General features: G+C 39.8%; 1 protein-coding gene across 1 annotated transcript in view; it reads right to left on the bottom strand.

The window, feature by feature from the left end:
• Window positions 1-18,965, bottom strand: part of LOC141806862 (leucine-rich repeat and fibronectin type-III domain-containing protein 2) — a 233,779-nt gene that overhangs the window by 85,757 nt on the left and 129,057 nt on the right. Inside the window, exon 3 of the mRNA XM_074692550.1 lies at window positions 10,156-10,284. The gene's annotated coding sequence lies outside the window, so the exon portion shown is untranslated. The remainder of the gene's footprint in view (window positions 1-10,155; window positions 10,285-18,965) is intronic.

The raw sequence follows: 18,965 nt of genomic DNA, 5'->3' as shown, positions 1-18,965 counted from the left end.
TATTGTCATACGTCCGGTGGGAACTGTTCAACTTCCTCTTCCTTTTTATTTCTTTGTCCTTTTTTTGTCTTTTTTATTTCAAGAAAATTATTTCAGTTGACTGTTGAACGAGGAATTACCTAAGAGAAAAAATCACTGCTCAGGTACGTCTCTGTGTCAATCTCCTATCTTCAGTCAGCATTATCAAATCATTTAATCAGCTTTCACCTTCATAATTTTTGTTTTGTTTTGTTTCTTTTTTCCCCTATATGATCTCAACCAAGCTTTGCTCTCTTTCTTTAAAATTATAACAGTTTTATTTTATTCATTTATTTTTTTGTAAATACTTCCTTACAGCACACTGCAGACTTACAGTGACAGTGGTTTTTGAGGGACAGATTTCAAAAGAATGGATTGGTTTGTGGTTGAAACAGTGACAGCTTGGTATGCTGTTCTAACTCTACCCTTTGTGTAAGAGACATTCAAGCTTTTTTTATTATAAAAATAACCATTAATTTAATGACCATAAAAATCATTACACAAAAGGAAAGGAAATTTTTGTTTGGTAGATTATTTCTTGGTTGTATCACTGCTTCTTGCTATTAACCGTATTTAACCGATTCTTCTCTGCCAATGCCAATCTTCTTGTTCTACCATTGACTCTTGTTTGGTGGTGTTTGGTTTCCATGTCGTTTACGATTTATGGTTCTGACATATAACGGAGAACACACTTGATGTGACTCCTTTACATCTGAATTTGTCAAACACAGGGATGTTAGTTTGAATGAAATCAAAGAGAGTGACAGCTCTGTCACCAAGCTAAGGGAAAGCAAGCATCCTGCAGCTACTTTGTGATAAGATAACTCGTCCTTAAAGAGTAAAGAAGCGTGTGTTATCCTTACTCTCTTAGGTCTGTGTCTTTTCACTAGAATAAAAACACTTGACACAAACTAATCATTGTGTGTTTGATACAAACAGCATTATTTGATCCCAGCACGGCTCTACAATCCGAGTTATATGTTTTGTAGTGAACATAGTTTTATTTTTAACCATCAAGGGCTCAGTAAATCTGATGGAGATGTTGTGTCAGTGGAACACAAAGTTGGGAGGGAAGGACCGGTGGATTAATTGTACCTATACAGGAATATTGAAAGGCAGTGGTGCATGAGATTAAGTTAGATTTTATATTGTGAGGTGTGACACTAACCCTGCTATATATTTCAGTACAAACAAAAGAACTGACGTCTCCTGGAGATGAAGTTTTCATCCCAGAAAAACCCACCAGTTTCATCTCTAACAAACTTATGCAGAGAATAAATGTGTTACTGTAGGAAAACTATTTGTTATTGTAAAAAGTAGTTTATACATTTATAATGTGGATAAATGTGTACATGGATCTGCAAACATGGATAAGCTGTAACTTCTGTGACTCACTTTTCCCCTGAACACTACATTCAACCAAGTCTAAAGTCTGTTGTGATATTTTATGCAGGGTTTGAAGTAAAACGTGTAATGTTGAGCTGTTATCCTCTTGGCCACCCGTGGTTCTTTGGTTTAATACCCTGTCAAACACATTAAACTCCTCTCTTTGGTGCTGTTTAACACACTGACTCTCCTCCCCTTCTTGCTTTTAAGAACCCCTCACTTCATGTTATAAGTAGGACACCCAATCACTCATCACACCAGTATTTCTGACAGAGAATGAAATCTACTCAACTCAGCGGTTCAGTCTTAACGTGGATGATTTGTGTCCTTCCAACCCACCTTGCTGTTGCCTGTCAACAGAGCTTTAGCACCATTTGTCAGAGGATATATGACTACAGGATGGAGCTGCATGGAGGGGATTTTCAGATACAGGTTGTTCTCTGAAGGTGAAGCTTCCGGTTGTTTCCAGGATAATTAGAAAAGCTTTGAATAAGGAAATCTGATGAGCTAACGAGCGGATAACTTCAAAGACTGGGTAACATCTTTCAAGCATCTGCAACCCCACCGCAACCTTTCACAGACACTGAGGAATGGACAGAATTACACTCTGTCAAGAAAGCTTCCCTTTTCAGGCTATAAAAAGTATATTTGTTTTTCTGCTCCCAGAACCTTGGGGCGAGTTATGGTGGAGTACTACAATGAGAAAAATAAAGAATAACAGCAATAAATGCAGAGATAGATGCTGCCCCGAGGCCTCAGCTGTGGTATCAAGTGCTGCAAACACACATAATATCACAGCTATCGATGCAACTCAGATTGATCCTGAAAAGCTTACAAAGAGATTTTAACCTGTGGACGTCAATAACAAGCTGTGCATGAGCGATTTCCTCTCCACCACTGCAGAGACCGAGCAAGGCCGCTGCTTTCCACGTGTTGTATCTGACAGAGACGTCAAAATTCTGACACACATACAACATTGCACACGGCGAATTCATGACATCTGCACACGCTGCCAAAGATGAAAGCCGCGAGTCTGGTACAAGGCACGCGGGAGAGGATGTACAGTAACGAGGGCCTTGGGGCTGATCTTAATGAGGGGGGATTAGTGAACCATGATGGGGCTCTCATGCGCAGCTGTACGAGGGGTGCTGAGGCCTGTAGCAGCAGGGCTGGATAGATGAGGGGACGCTTTGTCAGGTAGAGGACAGGCTCACCTCGGCTCCCTGGAAACTCTTAAATGAGATGGAGGGGATGTGGAGCAATGGATGGGGCCAGATTGCAAAAGCTGACAAGTGCAATCAATAGATCACAGAGTAATATTAGCCTGCTATCATCTTTTAATATCCTACTGGGAGGAGGAGGAAATTCCCAGGATCAACACATTTGATGTCGCATCTGCACTGCAAACATTTATGATTAATTTCCAGCACAAAATGTGACTGTAGAGTGCTGTATGTATCTATTTGTAGTTAACTGCTTAATTTGCTAATAATATGCTATCAAGAAGCATTCTACAACCGCCCTGTTTCCATTAAACCAGACGGGGCAGATGGGTACTGATATCTTTTAGAGAGAATTCTGTCTGAGAGACCAATGAGAGAGGAAAATTTGTCTTTTTTATTAGCTTTTGTTCACTGCTTTGAGTACCATTTCTGAATTACTCTCATGAGGACAAATCTCTTTTACTAGTGGCGAAATTTATCTTCGAGTACTACCAATCTCTGAAGCAAATCTAAGGCTGGAAAATGCCCTGGCATCCACTGTTGTAATTTAGCCAATGCTTGTAATGAAGGTCCTGTCAGAAGAGAAAGTGGTACAGCATCTGAGTGTCTCATGTAAATGAAGGATTTTTTAAAAGGCTGTGATGTATTGACAGCTTGAGGGGGTGGTTGGCAGACTTGACAGGTTGACTGATAGGGATCAGGGGGTGTATCGAGATGGATATCATAGGCCCATCTTGAAATCTCATTGTGAGAGTTGGCTCCTCATCAATCATTTCATCAGTCTTGGCATTGCAGAAGATGACAACAAAAGTTAGACAATAACTGGGACTGCTGAGTTCAGCGCAAAAATGACGTGTTCATCCAAGCTGCTTTTGTTGCCATTAAAGCATGACCCTTAAAGGGAAGAGGGAACCTGGACTGTGAACACTTCCTCTCACCCACGGTGTCCCTCAAGGGTCTGTGCTCGGTCCAATACTCTTCATTATTGACATGCTCCCCCTTGGTCATGTCATCAGCTGTTATGTGTGGCTGGCTCTGCAGGTCTCCCCTCCTCCCTACCTGTAGCCCTGCAGCACACCTGAGGGTGACCACTACTCGGGGTGGAGGACAGGAGGTGTTGAGAGTGGCAGGGGAAGAAACACAGGGCAGAGTGAGAGCTGGAAGCTGAGCCACACGTACGACACATGGCCTGAGGAGGTTCGTTTCTGGTTCTGAGCTTTTGATCCTAAAGGAGAGCATGTGATGTCACATGACAGCTCTGTTTCCAAACCCATGCTCCTCCATCAAGTGGAGTAAGACAGATAACATAACAAACACCAACATGAGGCCACTGACCTTTCTGTAATCATGAGTGTCTGTTTCAAATCACAGCAAGAATCAGTTTTGGTGTGGATGTTATCTAATGTGGAGAGACATCAGTCACATCAACAGCCAGATCACATCTGTTCAGGCCTTGGTTACAAAACAAGAATTCCCCAGCATAGCTTGTCCAAGCCTACCAAGGTTATATATGTGCTTTGTATTTTATTTTATTTATTTACTATTTTTGTAAGTGTAAACAGATAAAGGTGCAGTCTACAAACTCAGCAAACTTTTGAGTGGGACATAAAGAGTTAATAGACAGATTATCAGTCTACATCATCATAAAAATGTGCACACATCTTGACCACAGAAGCAGTATTTAGCTCCATTAATTCAGATGAGTTAGCATTTTTTAAACACTAAATTCAACCTGTTATCAGCATAAAAATGTACAGATGTTCTGTGGTCTGTTTTTAGAAAAGATACTTTACAACAGAGGAAACGTCTATAAAGTTTTTGCCACCACAGAGGAACCAGTGTTTTGGAATTAATAGCAACCATGCTAACTGGTGACTCAGCCCACAGTATCAGTGATTAATGGCTGAGAGTCACCAGTTAACAGGGTCACACTTAACACTGAAACACCAGTGATATCTGGGGGTGAATAACTAACTCTGGAAGTAGTTTTCTGGTTCTTTTATCATGGACCAGGTCTCAGACTCAGCAGTCTGTGTGCTCTTTTTGGTGTGGGAGGGTTTCTGATTTATTGACACATGTTTACGTCCTGGTCTGTCACAGTCTGGTAAGTGTCAACAGATAATCGCATCGAGTGACAGTTGTGTGTTTAACCCTTGTATTATGTTTGTGTCACCTCCCCCCCCTTACTTTGATGCTCCCGGTCAAATTTGACCAGTCTGGTTTAACTTCTCTTATATTAACACAAAAAAACATCATTCAAGCATAATCATCCCCAAATTTTATTTAACACCCTTCTAATGAAGTAAACAATGTCTCCAACTCATAGTGAACATTTATGAATGCAGTAAATATACAAAAAATTGACACTGAACAGCCCTCTGTTCAGAGCAACAGGTTCCCATAATTGACACCTAATTCTTTAGCCTAAATGTGTGTATGTGAGAGTGTGTGTGTGTGTGTGTGTGTGTGTGTGTGTGTGTGTGTGTGTGTGTGTGTGTGTGTGTGTGTGTGTGTGTGTGTGTGTGTGTGTGTGTGTGTGTGTGTGTGTGAGGGGAGAGGGGGTGGTGGTTGTGGATGTGTGTGTCTGCATGGATGTTTTTCCCATCTAATGGATTAACATAATATAGTATTACCCATTCATTTCCTATGCCGGTTGTTTTTGACTGGGAACACCACAGGTGTTTCAAAGTTGATTGGACCAGTCAAAATTCAATGAAAGTGGTGATCAGCAATTTAATATGTTCAAATGCCTGGTGTGGAGGATATCATAAGACCTTGAAGCGATCAGAGGAAAAATAAAATTTTTTATGTTTCAATGAAGTTGTAAATCGGTCTGATTTAACCCGAACATCATAGAAGGGTTAAACTCCTCTTTGGGTATACGCTGGATTCCTACTCTAAAAACGTCTGTCCACCTAACATCTGTCCACTTGCTGATCTCTTCTGTTCACTTACTGCTATTTCACAAACCTGGGAGCTGTGTACCGTCCGTCAAAGTGATGATTTTAAGTTTAAAAAAATGCATTTGTTGGTGGCCAACTCCTCCACGTCAGTTGACAAACCATTATACTTTGCAGTGCTTCTGAACCTAAGTTGTCGTACATTTTTTCCATGTTATTCTTGCTTTGGCAATGTAAAGGTGTTTTTCATGTTAATAAAGCTTCCTTGAATTCAATTGAGTTGACAGCAAGAGTTGTTCCAATGTCAAACTCTCTGTAATCCAAATCATTTGGCAATGACTCAGGGCCCACGAACAACCTAAAACTTAATTTAAATTTCCACTATGTCAAATGACAGGATAACCCTTTTCTTTTTGGTCTTTTTGGCTTTTCTTGGCTCACATCTCCCTACACCGTATTCTCAGTCTGTAGTAGAAAAAGCCTGGTTGGGTGCATGCGACAACACTTTATAATTAGACTCCTGAACAGATCTACATCCAGGACAATGAGCTCTACACATGACATTTCACAAGGGGCAGGCCAGCATATCCTTTCTAGACCGGACTGTTCTCCTTTCAGAGGCTTACACGTGACATTTTAATGAAGTGTTTTATCATCAGCCTCTGTCTCATGGCGGTGGTGATTGCGAAGATATTAATGAGGCAGAAAGACTCAGCCTCGACCAGCCAGTCATGACAAAAACCTTGCAAGCATGCCCCAACTCTCCCTGACATTTGTGAGGGAATCAACCATATTGACTTGGCAGATTGCGCTCTATCTTCCTCTCAACCTTTCTAATCATCATGGCAGGTTACGCCTGGGGTACGCCACCTCTTTGCCATCACTTACCTGAACTCTTTATCTGTTTTCTTCCCCTGGAAGCAAAATTGTAACAAGCACGGATTAACTCAATGTCATGGCAGCTTTGTCCCCGGGATAATGGGGGACAATAAGCTCTGCAGTGACAGCAGTAAATGATGCCAATTTCCTCAAAGAAAAGACGGATGAGAGAATGAGAAAGGAAGGGAAGAGTTCGGCAGATAGCTTAAGACCCTAATCCAACTTTGTAAATCACAACTCTTTGGGTTTTGCTGAGTGTTTCTCCTGTTGAAGTGATCTATATCATCCAATCATTGTGGAGCAGTCAGCACAATGCTGACTAACGGGATGTGACAGAGGAGTTTAAGGAGATTTGGGGAGAAACGTCACATTTTTGTGGAAGTGAAACTTTGACGTACTTTTTCTTAAGGAGATAAAAGTTCAGGGAGGTTTGAAGGAACCATTAATCCAATACCTAAAGTCTCCTCATTAAGGAGACTGAAGCACTCCCTTACTCGACCTACAAGCTGATGAAACAAAGACAGGAATCTGCTGAGGTCCATGTTGAGCATAATCATCCTTTTGTTAAGGTTTTTACAACTAAAATGTCTGTTGATGAAAACACTTTGGTGAACAATGAGGTGTCATCTTCCACCCAGCGAACATCTGGCAGCAACTCAATAAATGCAGAAAAAAAAGATAAAGATAAAACAAAAAAAGGTTTTTGCTTCTGAGTTAACTAAAACAAAATTGTATTTCCTTCCAGGTGATTTACACACCAGTTTATTTGTTTCTTCTGTCTGTCGACACTCTATATTAGACACCATCAGTAATGTGAATTATAAACAAACCAGAGAGGATACAAAAGAGACTTCTCCGTCACTGTTGGTGGCTGTTATTTCTAAACTTTTAATGAAAACCGTGTTTATTTCCCATGAGCTTTTTTTGTTTAATGTTGACTCATGATATTTTATTATTAAAGCTGCTATAAATTCTCAGGACAGTTGATGTATTCCAGAGATAAATATAAAGTTACAGTATATATGTATATAAATAAGTTTCTTTGTAATCTGCTTTACCTGACTGACACCTCTACAGTTGTTGTTCTATACAGAAATTACTGACGTGGTGAAAAGTTATTTTAAAGTTATCCTTCAGAGTGTGTTAAGAATCCTCATTTACTGAGAAATTAATTACCCATTATGCTCGGTAGGTTGAATACTTGTTTCACATTAAATGAAAAGCATAAATATAAAAAGCAGCCAGTTTGCAAAGTAAAATAAGAATTTAATTATACTATTAACAAGTAATTTCCCATGGCTGAGGTAAGTTTTTTTTTTCTTTTCTTTTCTTTCTTTTTTCTTTTTTTTTTCATTTCATTTATTTAATTATTTTATTTCATTTATTTTATTTATTGATTTATTTTTTAAAAATATTTTATTGATTTATTTTATTTATTTTATTGATTATTATTTATTTGTATTTTTATTTATTTTATTTTATTTGATATTTCATTATATTGTATTTTTTTTTTTAGTTTGTAAAGTCTTGCAGCAGTAAGGGGATCAGATTTCTCTGAGTCTTGCATTCTCATAAAATTATGGATGCTTTCCAATACTGCTGTATCAGTGTGTCTTTCCATGCAATTTTAAATTAAGTCATGTTTTCCCTGTTTGAGATCTTCAATTTTGGAATCATATCTATTTAAATCATCAGAAACGTAGCACCCTCCGGTAGTTTTACTTACAGTATAACTTACATATTGTGTGTGTGTGTGTGTGTGTGTATACACACATGTGTGTATATATATATATATATATATATATATATATATATATATATATATATATATATATATATATATATATATATATATATATATATATATATATATATATATATATATATATACAGGGATGTTTAGAAAAATAGCTTTTACAGACAAAAACATGAAAATACACAAAAAAAAAAAAAAAGGAAAAAAGCCCCATGCAACTGTTAAAGTAAATGCAAGAAATACGTTTTGTGAGAACTGACAAGGTTTTATCAGGTTAGACATCAAGGCTGTGGATGGCAGGCAGAAACAAAGCTCCACCATCCACTCCACTGTCTTTGCTGCTCCTCCCGTTGGCCTTTCCTGGCTGTCACAGCGCGAACAGGTAGAGACAAACAACCAGGCACGCACACACTCACACACCCATGGGCAATTTAGAGTGACCAATTAAGCTGACAAGCATGCTTTTGGACTGTGGGAGGAAGCCGGGGTACCTGGTGGGAAGCCACTCATATGCCAGGTGAGCATTCAAAGGCTCCTGACTGGACAGGGATCCGAACTAGGAACACTGTTGCTGTGCAGCAACGGCACCAACAACAGCATCCTCCAAAGAGAAAGAAACAAGCTGGAGATAAAAGAAAAGAAATGTTCCTTTTCATGACATGACATTTTTTTTTAGCAAACTGAAGTTACTTGCATTTACTCTCAATTGGTAACGAGTTGCCAACTGTTACAAATACCTTGGTATATTGATCAATGACTCTTTTAATTTTAAATCACATGTGCTGTATCTTGTGAAAAAGCTGAGGCTAAAACTGGGTTTTATTTCAAAAACAGGTTTTGTTTTCCTTTAATGTAAAAAAGTGTCTTTTTGCTGCAAACTTTTTTACCCATTACCTATTATGTACACCTTTTGTACGTGCATGCCTTTGCAGTGTCTCCATATGGTTAACACTGCCTACTATGCCTCCTTGAGGTTCGTATCTAACTGTAAACCTCTGACTCATCATTGTGAGTTGTACTCTCGGATTTGATGTCCTGCTTTGGCGACCTGAAGGCCCACACATTGGTACACTTTTATCTATAGGACAGTTCTTGGTCTGCGTCCTGACTATTTACATGTTTTTATCATGCAAAAAATTCCTGGATAGTACTCTCTGCGGGGCCTCACGATCCTTCTGACTTTTTGGGTTTTAAGCAAGAGATGTCAGAAAAGTTACCGCTGCTCTCCGTCCCAAACACTCGGACAGAAATTGGAAAAAGAGCCTTTGGATACTCTGCACCCTCAGCTGGAAACCAGTAGCAGAAAGACTTAAGGCTTAAGGAGAGGTGTTCCTTATTGTTTTTAAATCTAAAATAAATAAAAACAAAAAGCAAAAAAAAAAAAAACATGGAGGCTGGTGCTGTAGGATGCCAGTGTTTTAGCTTGGTTGTTTGAACAATTCATTCTCAGAACGTGGTTTTAATCCATTATCTTGTGTTTGATTGACTGTGCTTGTCTCTTTTGTGCTTAGTGTCAGTAACTTTGTGTTTTTGCTGCTGCCTGTATTGGCCAGGTCTCCCTTGAAAAGAGGTTTTTAAATACCAATGGGACCAACCTGGTTAAATTAAGGTTAAATTAATAAAAATACAAAACAAAGGAACTGTATGTTGAGTCTCAGTTCCACTTGTCTTATATAGAAAGCATTCCTAGACCTCCAGCTAATTGCAACAGAGACACCTGGAGAGCTCTACAAGCAACACACTTTCCATGGGGATATCTAAGACGACGTCCACAATTCTAAGCCCAGTCCACGGTGATGAGGATGAGACGATACACATCACTTCCAAAACTGTGCCAATGGACTGACTTTGACGGACCCCATTGTAACCAAAATACACAATTTGTAAACAAACCAGAAAAGTTCAGGAGTACACGTACACAATCCCTCTGTGTTCCTCATTGATGTTAGGGATCATGATATCTGGGAATGAGTAGTGAATGAGTCATACTCACTCTTGTGGGATAGGAAGCTGTTGGGTCAGGTCAGGTATCCAAACACATGCTGAGTCATGTAAAGAAGATGGAGTCTGAAGTGTACATTCTGGATAGCTTTCACATCTGCCACTGGATCCCACAGGTCACCTTTAAAGAGAAGAAAAAAAAAAAGAAAGAAGACAAGTTACTTAAAGGAAGTCACTGATGAGAAATAGGGATGGGTACCGAATTAGGTACTTTTATAGGTACCGACCGAATCCTGTCAAAAGTACCGGGTATCGGTTCATGTAAAACCAAAAGGTACCATGTTTAGGTACCTAAATGCATCCTTGTGATGGTAAGGGAGTGGAAGAGTTGGTAATTTTCCATGCTGTACATGAACAGAGCAATGCAAGGTTACATATTGAAGAATAAATTTGTTAAATTGATTTTTTTTATATTTCATTATTAAACAAATTGATGTTTTGTACCACATAAACACAAAAAAAGTACTGAAACTTAGTACCGTTGAGTATCGGTACCGATGACCAGGTACCGGGCATCGGTACTGTATCGTTTCAAATGTGAAAGCAACCCATCCCTAATGAGAAATGCTTATTCCAAAAAGAAATCTCATAGAGTTGTTGGAAGAAGAAAAAAAAAACTATGATGAATGAGTTGGATGCCAGAGATTTATTTTACGCAACAAACTAACCCATTTTGATTGGCTTGAGCTGGCCTTGAAACACTGAATCTGGAATAAGGAGAACATGCTCACTGACGACCACAGTGAAATTAAAACATCAGAGTGCCCTTAACATGTAGCAGAGAGGAACAGGACATGGTCTTTGATAACAGCCTGAGGAGTCAAACGGTGAGTGAATCAGTTTAAGGGGAAATAAGGACATCAGTGTCGGGAGACAGATTCAACTCTGTGATGTTTTCAGACCAGCTTTCAAAGATGCCCTCTGAAAATCTCTCACTGTTTGTTGGTCTCTCTGAAGGGGGGCCACACTCTAATCTAACACAGAATTAATACATCTCCTCATTAACATTCAGCAACTATGTCCGAGCACGTCCTCCCACAATCCACTGCCCCTTCTCCTTCTAATGGGAGAAGATAAAAGCAGCGAGGGCGAGAGCGAAAGGTAGACACAACAAGGTTTCATGATATTTATTTTGTTAAAAGTGTGTGTTCTTGCTCTGGGCTGTGTAGGCCAGAGTGAGTAAACAAAAGCAATTTCAAAGTCTCAACGCAATTAGTGCTCTCTTTATAGAACAATACAGAGCTCAGCTGAAACAAGGCCCTTCTTAAGGATCTGCCAGACGTCCGTCTTTGCCAAATCAGACGGTTGGGGTAGAACACTGAATGACAGAAAATCCATCTGGCTGAAAGAGAAGGAGCTGCAGAGCCTTCGCCCAGTGGATGGAGACACTAAATTAAATAGAGTCTATGTGATAGTGGATAATAAGCAGCATGTCACAGCAGTCCAGACTAATGGTAGAGCAGACTGCTCGATTTCTGAAAATGACCACCCTGGACACTTTCCACTCGTCAGACAGCAGCAGCTGTGACTTCAGAGATGTCCTGCTAATTTTAGGGATGAGTTCAACCAAGTGACAAATATCAGGGGATTCGTGCTGGTCTGGCTATTCAGATATCCATCACTAAAATTAAACTTTCAACTTTTACTTATGTTAAATCCAATCATCCTCTAGACTCTCTAAAGACTCTGTCACTTCTCTTTGGGTCAGGTCATCACTGGGACTCCGCTACTGAGTCACCTGTTTGCATGAAAATGTTTGGACCATGTAAAGAAAGCTGAATGATTTTTAAGTCATTATAAAAGAGGATCAGTGCCATGTTACAAACAAGTAAATAAATTTACAATATTCATTTCATAAATTTATCTTGCATATTTATGTCTTGTATTCTTGTAGATTTATGAGATAAATCTTGTAAATTAACTTTTTCTTTTAATGTTGCCCTTATCCTCTGCCGTTACATCATCATGTTGTGAAAATTTGAAAAAAAAAAAAAAAAAAGAGGCCAATACTTAAGCTACTTTTATAATATTACTTTGCTTTTGAATGGTACATTGTGTAAAAAAAAAAAAAAAAAAAAAAAAAAACAGATATCCTGTTTTAGCATTATAACTAAAATACCACACAACCTGGGTCAGCCCCATGATGTTCCCACAGCTCAGTGTTCCCCCATTTTTAATACTTTATTTATTCATTTATTTCCTTTTTATTCTTTATTATTATTTTTTTTTTTTGTATTCATTTTCCATGGACTTTTAGGTCCAATGCTCCTACAGCCCAAAAACTGTCACAATCACAATCATCCCAAGAAAAAAAAAAAAAAATCAAAATAGGCTGATCAAAAAGGTCTTCAGCTGAAGCAAAGCTTCAAGAAGCCCAATGCTTGTTTTCATTTCATTAATTCAGACAAACTAAACCAGATTAGGGAACAAAATCTTGGAGCTGTGGGGAGATAGGCAGGCTCCCCCACTAACAACCCCTATAGCTAAGCACACAGGTGCAGCTGATCAAAACCACTGCCTCCATTGGTAATGAAGCTACACTGTGCTTCGGTTTATTATGCTTTTTAATTGCATGATTGCATGCAATGTTAAGAACATTTAGTAAATGCACCAATGTATATTTATCTTGGTGTAACCTTTATTATTTATTTATATTTATTTTTTTATTATTTTTTTTTTTTTTGACGTAGCAAAAGACACACTTAACTTCATGTAAATACACACCCAAGAGCTACTTTGTAAATCTAGTGGTTCTGCTCCTGATGCATGTTGACTGTGTACTCACATTGGCTGTGTGTACAGTCCAGCACTTCGCAAGACCACCAAACAGCTGGAGTGCTAAGACAAAGGAGTTCCCGTGCTTCCCACTCCATTAATAAGCCTCATAGAGTCCCTCTTTGTAGGGCTGTACAACCTCAGACCTGTTGTTTGAAAACAGCTTCTTGACTTTTGTGATAGTCTATCTAAAAATAATCTGGTTTTTGACATTGTTTTATTTTGAAAGTCACTGGGCATTTTTCAGTGGTTTCTGTGCACAACTTCCTGTCAAGCTTGACCTTTTTTTTGTAATTAAATGGATATGTCACAGCTCCTGCATCCTACAAAAATGGGACCTGATGCAACCATGGATGCAGATCCAGTGTAAGTGTAAGTTGACACATTGACTTGTATGAAAACCTTTCTGATCTGGTGCCATGACAGAGCTGAGCTGGATCAGAGACACACCTGGTGTATTTGGGCCATTTAAGCCATAAAGAACATATCACCAAATTTATCTGATTCCCAGTTAAGAAACATGTAATAACTGCTTCACAGATTATACGGACTAAAAGACTGTTTCAAATGTGAAACTAACACAGCAAAGATTCAAGCAGAGGACTTATTTCTCTTATTATTTTCATTGAAAGTATTTTTTACATTCAGAAACCCAAAGTCAATAATAAATTACAGCAAGTGATGGCCTAGCATCGACCAAAACCTCAGCCTTCTTTGATCTCTGAAGAAAATATTTGTGATGCATGAATTGATTCAAAGGCCTGGGACAAATCTATAAACCCTGCGAGGTTAAAACAGGAAAAATAATCCCCCATGATGAAAATCATCCAAAATTGAACTGCTCAATGCTTTCCTCTGGGTAAGGCAGTTATGTTTAAACCTGAATATGCCACAAAGATTGGTAAGACAGCAAGGCTCTCTTAGTCAAACAATTCGAGTTGTTATGTCATGTGATTTCAGCTTCTGTCACAGTTTCAAGCTGCAGAATATCCCCTCAAAATCCCATTGACAAGCTCTTTCCTCAATGCGAGGTGTAACTAAGCCACAGAGATTTCCTGACATCCCTCGTTGTGGCTGGTCTCCGTTGCCAAACACACCTCTGCTTTGAATCTGGCAACACATCATGCTTAATGAGATTCCAGGGCCTGCAAGCATCTGCATCCCTCCTTCACCGTGTAGCAGCCCACTGCATCCCAAGTGCCCACGCCGTGTTGACTTGTGTTGAGCTGAACATTGTCTGGGCGCAGAGAGGCATTAAGCCGTAAAAGTTCAACCAGCATTCAGACAGTTACAATTTCACGCTGTGTAATTGAGACGCTGGTGTTGCGTGTCACGTAGGTCATCAACGGCTGTCACTCCAGATTACAGTTGATGTAACATGGTGAAACATGGCGCACTGGTGAAAGGGTTTCTATTACGACACACGGACTTCCTTTTTCAACTTCTGGAGCCTGGAGTGTTTCTGATGTAGATTTACAACCTTAAGCCACAGACCCAGACAGGAGGCCTTGAAGTAGATGAATCTATATAAATCAAGGATTGTTCAATACAACGTGTAAATCCAAGCTATCTCCTATTTCACTTTGTTTTTATTTCACACACAAGACGCTCATACCTGCCAGTTACTGCAGATGTAAACATCTTAATAAATAAGGCAGCCACTGAGAGCTGAAGGAAATTAGCTGCGAGGTCTCCAACAATTTATGTTTAAGACCTTGCATCAAAGTAATCAATCAAGAATGCATCCTGTCATTTTAAGGGGTCAATCAAAGCAGATGGCGGAGGCCAAGAATCACTTTAATGTAGTGATTAAGCTCTGAGCGTCCAGTGTTTACTGACAGTTAATTATGAGCAAGACCACTCAGACAAAATCCTGTCTGCCAAGGCCTGAGCAGTCTGAAAATCATTCAGAGGACGCAGCTCTATGGAAACATTAACAGCACGTAACACTCTGGATAACTCTGATACATGCTGTACTGTGAACACAAATGTGTACTCACTAACTGTACATCAGTTTGTCATAAGACACATGCATAACACTCACAAACACAGATACAGACACTATACCTGTGAATTGTAAAAAAAAAAAAAAAAAAAAATTAAATCCTTCTTGTTATCGATTCTGAGTTGGAGAAAACCTGATCCCAAACCACAGCCACAGGGGACTCCCATAAGAGGAAAGCAGACTGCTGGGTTCTCAAGGAATTAGATTAGATTTAATCTGTGTGCATATTGGTTACTGAGTGCAGCATGCATTTGGAATAGACAGGGGATGGAGGTCGATCAGGGGAACCCAAGTCCAAATTTCCTTTCAGAGGAGATGAAGTGGATTTCTAACCTCACCCCTTACAGATGAGTTATCCCTGTTCTCTGTGTTTTGTCTTTTGTATCACATGACTTAACAGTTCAAAACACTCACACAGAATCAATCCCCTCACATAGGTTTCCTCATACATACTTCACACCCACTGTATGTAAGTGAGTATGAATGAATGAGGGTTGCAAAATTCAGTGAATTTTCAAAGTTGGAAACTTTCTATGGCAGTTTTCAGAAATTAGGGGAAATTAAAGGTCCCATATTATGCAAAAATCACTGTATTAAGTCTTTTAGTGAAATTTGTGGGTCTTTGGCTTTCCTCCCAGCCCACAAAATGTGATATCTAATGACAAAACCTGTACTTAGTAGTGCTTGTGAATGTAAAATCCTGACCTAAAACGAGCTGTTTGGAATTTCTGGGGTTTGCCAACGTCAGCGATTCCCTTTTTTGAATAATCAGGAGCAAGTCTGACCTGATTGGTCCACTGGAGCAGATACCCCCGAACCCCCTCCCCACCCACTCCTCTCCAGCAGCGGGGAGAGGAGTGTGGATGTTTTTGGCTGTAAAGCTTCCCATCTCAGAAGAAGACAAGACTAAGTGGCTAGAGTTCATTTATGAGGAAAATGTGCCAGCTACACTCAGTGAAACTGTGCATGTGTGTGCTAGTTACTTCATGGCCGACTGCTTTTCCAACTTTGGACAGTCCAACAGAGGGCAAGAGAATAGACTGGTCCTGAATCCAGGTGCATTACCAACCATCCACCAACAAACCTGGGACCCTGGAAATGTGAGTATTTTAAATGCTGTGTGCTGTGGAGCAGATGGAAGAGCTTTTCCTCAGTGCCCCCCCTGTCTCTGTGTTAGCTTCAGGATGCTAACTTTAGCTGCGGTTAGCCTGTTGTTTTAGCCTGTTGTTTTAGCCCGTTATGTTGCGGTAAACGAGCTTCGCTCTTTTCTAAACATTGTGCACTCTGAGCTCGTGGCGCTGCTCTCAGTGACACGGAAGACCGGGCGGTATCATCGGTGGCTCATTTACATATGAAGGTCACGCCCACTAAATCAGAGCATTCTGAACAGAGGGGCTACGAGAGCCTGGAAACAATGCTGCTGTGCTTGATTTATTGGCTTTTTAGACCAAAACATGTTCCTAACATTTCATGAAGACATCAATGATCCATATTAAACTGCAGAAAAGGAGCAGAATATGGGGCCTCTAATGAAAATTGACAGGATTTTTTGGTAATTTATACTTAATGCATTTACTTGGTCATATATTTTTATTTATTTCATTTAATTTTATTATTATTATTATTATTATTATTATTTTTGTAAGCAGATAAGCATTCAAACATGTCTAATGCAATGTGTCTGAATAACATAGATGGATTTTGCTGCAGGCTAGTGACGTGGTGATTGATGATGATCAACATGTGCTTCAATTGTTTGCAAATGTAATTATGCGCATAATTCTGTACATGGTTGAATCTGCTCTCAATCATGTTGTTTCAACCAAGACGATATTGAAAGTAATTAAATATTAAAGTTGATTACAAGAGTGAAAAAAAATACAAAAACACTCCATAAAATTTCCTTGAAGGCAAAAAAAGAAAAAAAAAATTTCCAAGCTAAAATTTCCATGGAAATTTTCTAAAATTTACAGTGAATGTTCCAACCCTTTCAAATCCTAGGTAAAAGACTTATTTTATTCTGTTTATTTGTTTATCTTATTAAATATCTGAGCAGGCTGCTTCTGAGTCCAAAGAGCACTGTCTAATGCATTCTGCCTGCATCTGATAGTATGCTGAAAGACACGTAGGGCTCTAATTTCGTGGCGCAGCGCAGGGGGCGCAAGCCTGGCGCAGCCTGCGCAGTGCTAATTTCGTGTGGTGCACCGTCGTGTGCTGCCAATTTGACGATTTGGTAGACCGTCCGCCAAAAAAGTGCGCTGAAAGCTCGCCAGCTCCAACCTGGTCTATCCTCGGCGCAAGGCGGAGCGCACCCTCCACAGGTTTCCAGAGTGTCAGGCACATTTTGATGCAGTAAACAATCACAGCAATCACTTTTTAATGTAACTGTCTGAACCAGCATATGCATTTATATCTATATTAACTGTCCCGTCACATCTGATGTCAGATTAAAGCCGTTTGTCATAATGGAAAGTTAACCTGACGGCAGCTGGAAGTTTGATGCACATCTTACAATTAAACAATAAACAGCCTTAACATCTGATACTGAGTATATATCTGGTTCTCTCATTTCATTTAATTCAAAGAAAAGAGGGAGAGAAAAGACGAAGAAAAAGGAGACGAAATAAATGTATGTCACTCAGGATTTACCCCTGATTTCCCATATTTCTCTGTTTTAGTCTTTATTTTTAACCTGATCTAAAAAGATGGAGTACATTATTGTAAGGAGGATGAGGTGGAGACACTGGGAGAGTATACAGTAAATCACCAAAGGCTCTGCTTGGCGATGACAAACCAGGAGTGCAGGTGGATCAAAAGTATTCTGAATGGATAAGCCAGCTGAGTAACTGCCTCTTAATTTTTTACTCCTGATAAAGACAAAGGAACGGATTAAACCTGTCCCGGGAGCTGGCCCACAAGGTGACGCGCGTCGTGTCCTCCGATGAGCCCCGCTGTCCATTGACCTGCTGCAGGCACAGCGGCTCTGACCGTCTCCGCTACCAACACTCTCTCCGTGGTGCTAGAGATCAGTCAGACCAATCAGACGCTGCGCCTCAGTCGCAGTGCATTTAAAGGCGAGGAGAGGCGCTCATTTGATTGGTGGAAACAGCGCTCGGCTGTGTTAAACCCACTCACGGCTTTTCTCCTCCCTCTCTGCCATTTGCGCGGAGGGAGGCGTGGACACGCAGCTCTGCGCTCATGTGCGCCTGTACTGCGCCTCTCTTGGCAATGGAGGAAACTTGCAAAGTGTGCCGGTCACGCCCTGTGCGCACGGCGAAGGCCGGCGCAGGGCAGGTGCGCCTGCGCCTGCTCCTGGTCTACGAAATTAGAGCCCGTACTCTGAAGTAAAATGGTTACAGGTTAAAAAAAGGAAGCCGGGTATGTGTCAATAAACTGCAGTTCCTTAAGTGACCACTTGAGGCTTTCCTTAAAAACAGACTTTATTTTTTTTATTTTTTTTTATTAGAAATAAACACATTTATATCTTGGTTGGTTAAACGTTTTTTTTTTTTTTTTTTGCTTGTTTTTTTTTTTTTTTTTAATGGCCATTTATTCATCCACACACTGTACAGGGAGTTAAGTTTCATTGTAACACATTAGTTTATGTTTCATCGAGGATTAGAGTTATCCATATGTTTGCACAGTTAGATGTATGGCTGACTTGACAGCTGGTGGGTGCTGTTAACCAGGAGTCTTAAACCCCACCTTAGCCCCATCTCTTTTCCTCTGTGTGTGTGTTAGTCAGCAACCCTGAAGCAGAGGCTGTGTTTCCTTTCAAGCCATATTGTAGCTTTTCATGCTACTGGATGGATTGTGAATGGTTACCAGTGCACTGCTAAATGAAGTCTCCCATGAATAATTTGGTGAAGTTTATTTGAATAATTGCTGGCCACAAGTGAAATAATCAAAAATGCAATATCCCCATCTGAAAATGATTACACCATCAATCACAGCAGTGATGTAACATGTTTGTTCTGTAGAAATGAAAAGTCTAAGGATGGAATTGACGTTTTATGACACTA

The sequence above is a fragment of the Halichoeres trimaculatus genome, unplaced genomic scaffold (assembly GCF_033239565.1).
Source record: "Halichoeres trimaculatus isolate MK-OKI-2021-1 unplaced genomic scaffold, fHalTri1.1 fHalTri1_scaffold_17, whole genome shotgun sequence".
Lineage (NCBI taxonomy): Eukaryota > Metazoa > Chordata > Actinopteri > Labriformes > Labridae > Halichoeres > Halichoeres trimaculatus.
This window is presented reverse-complemented; position numbering and strand designations above follow the sequence as displayed.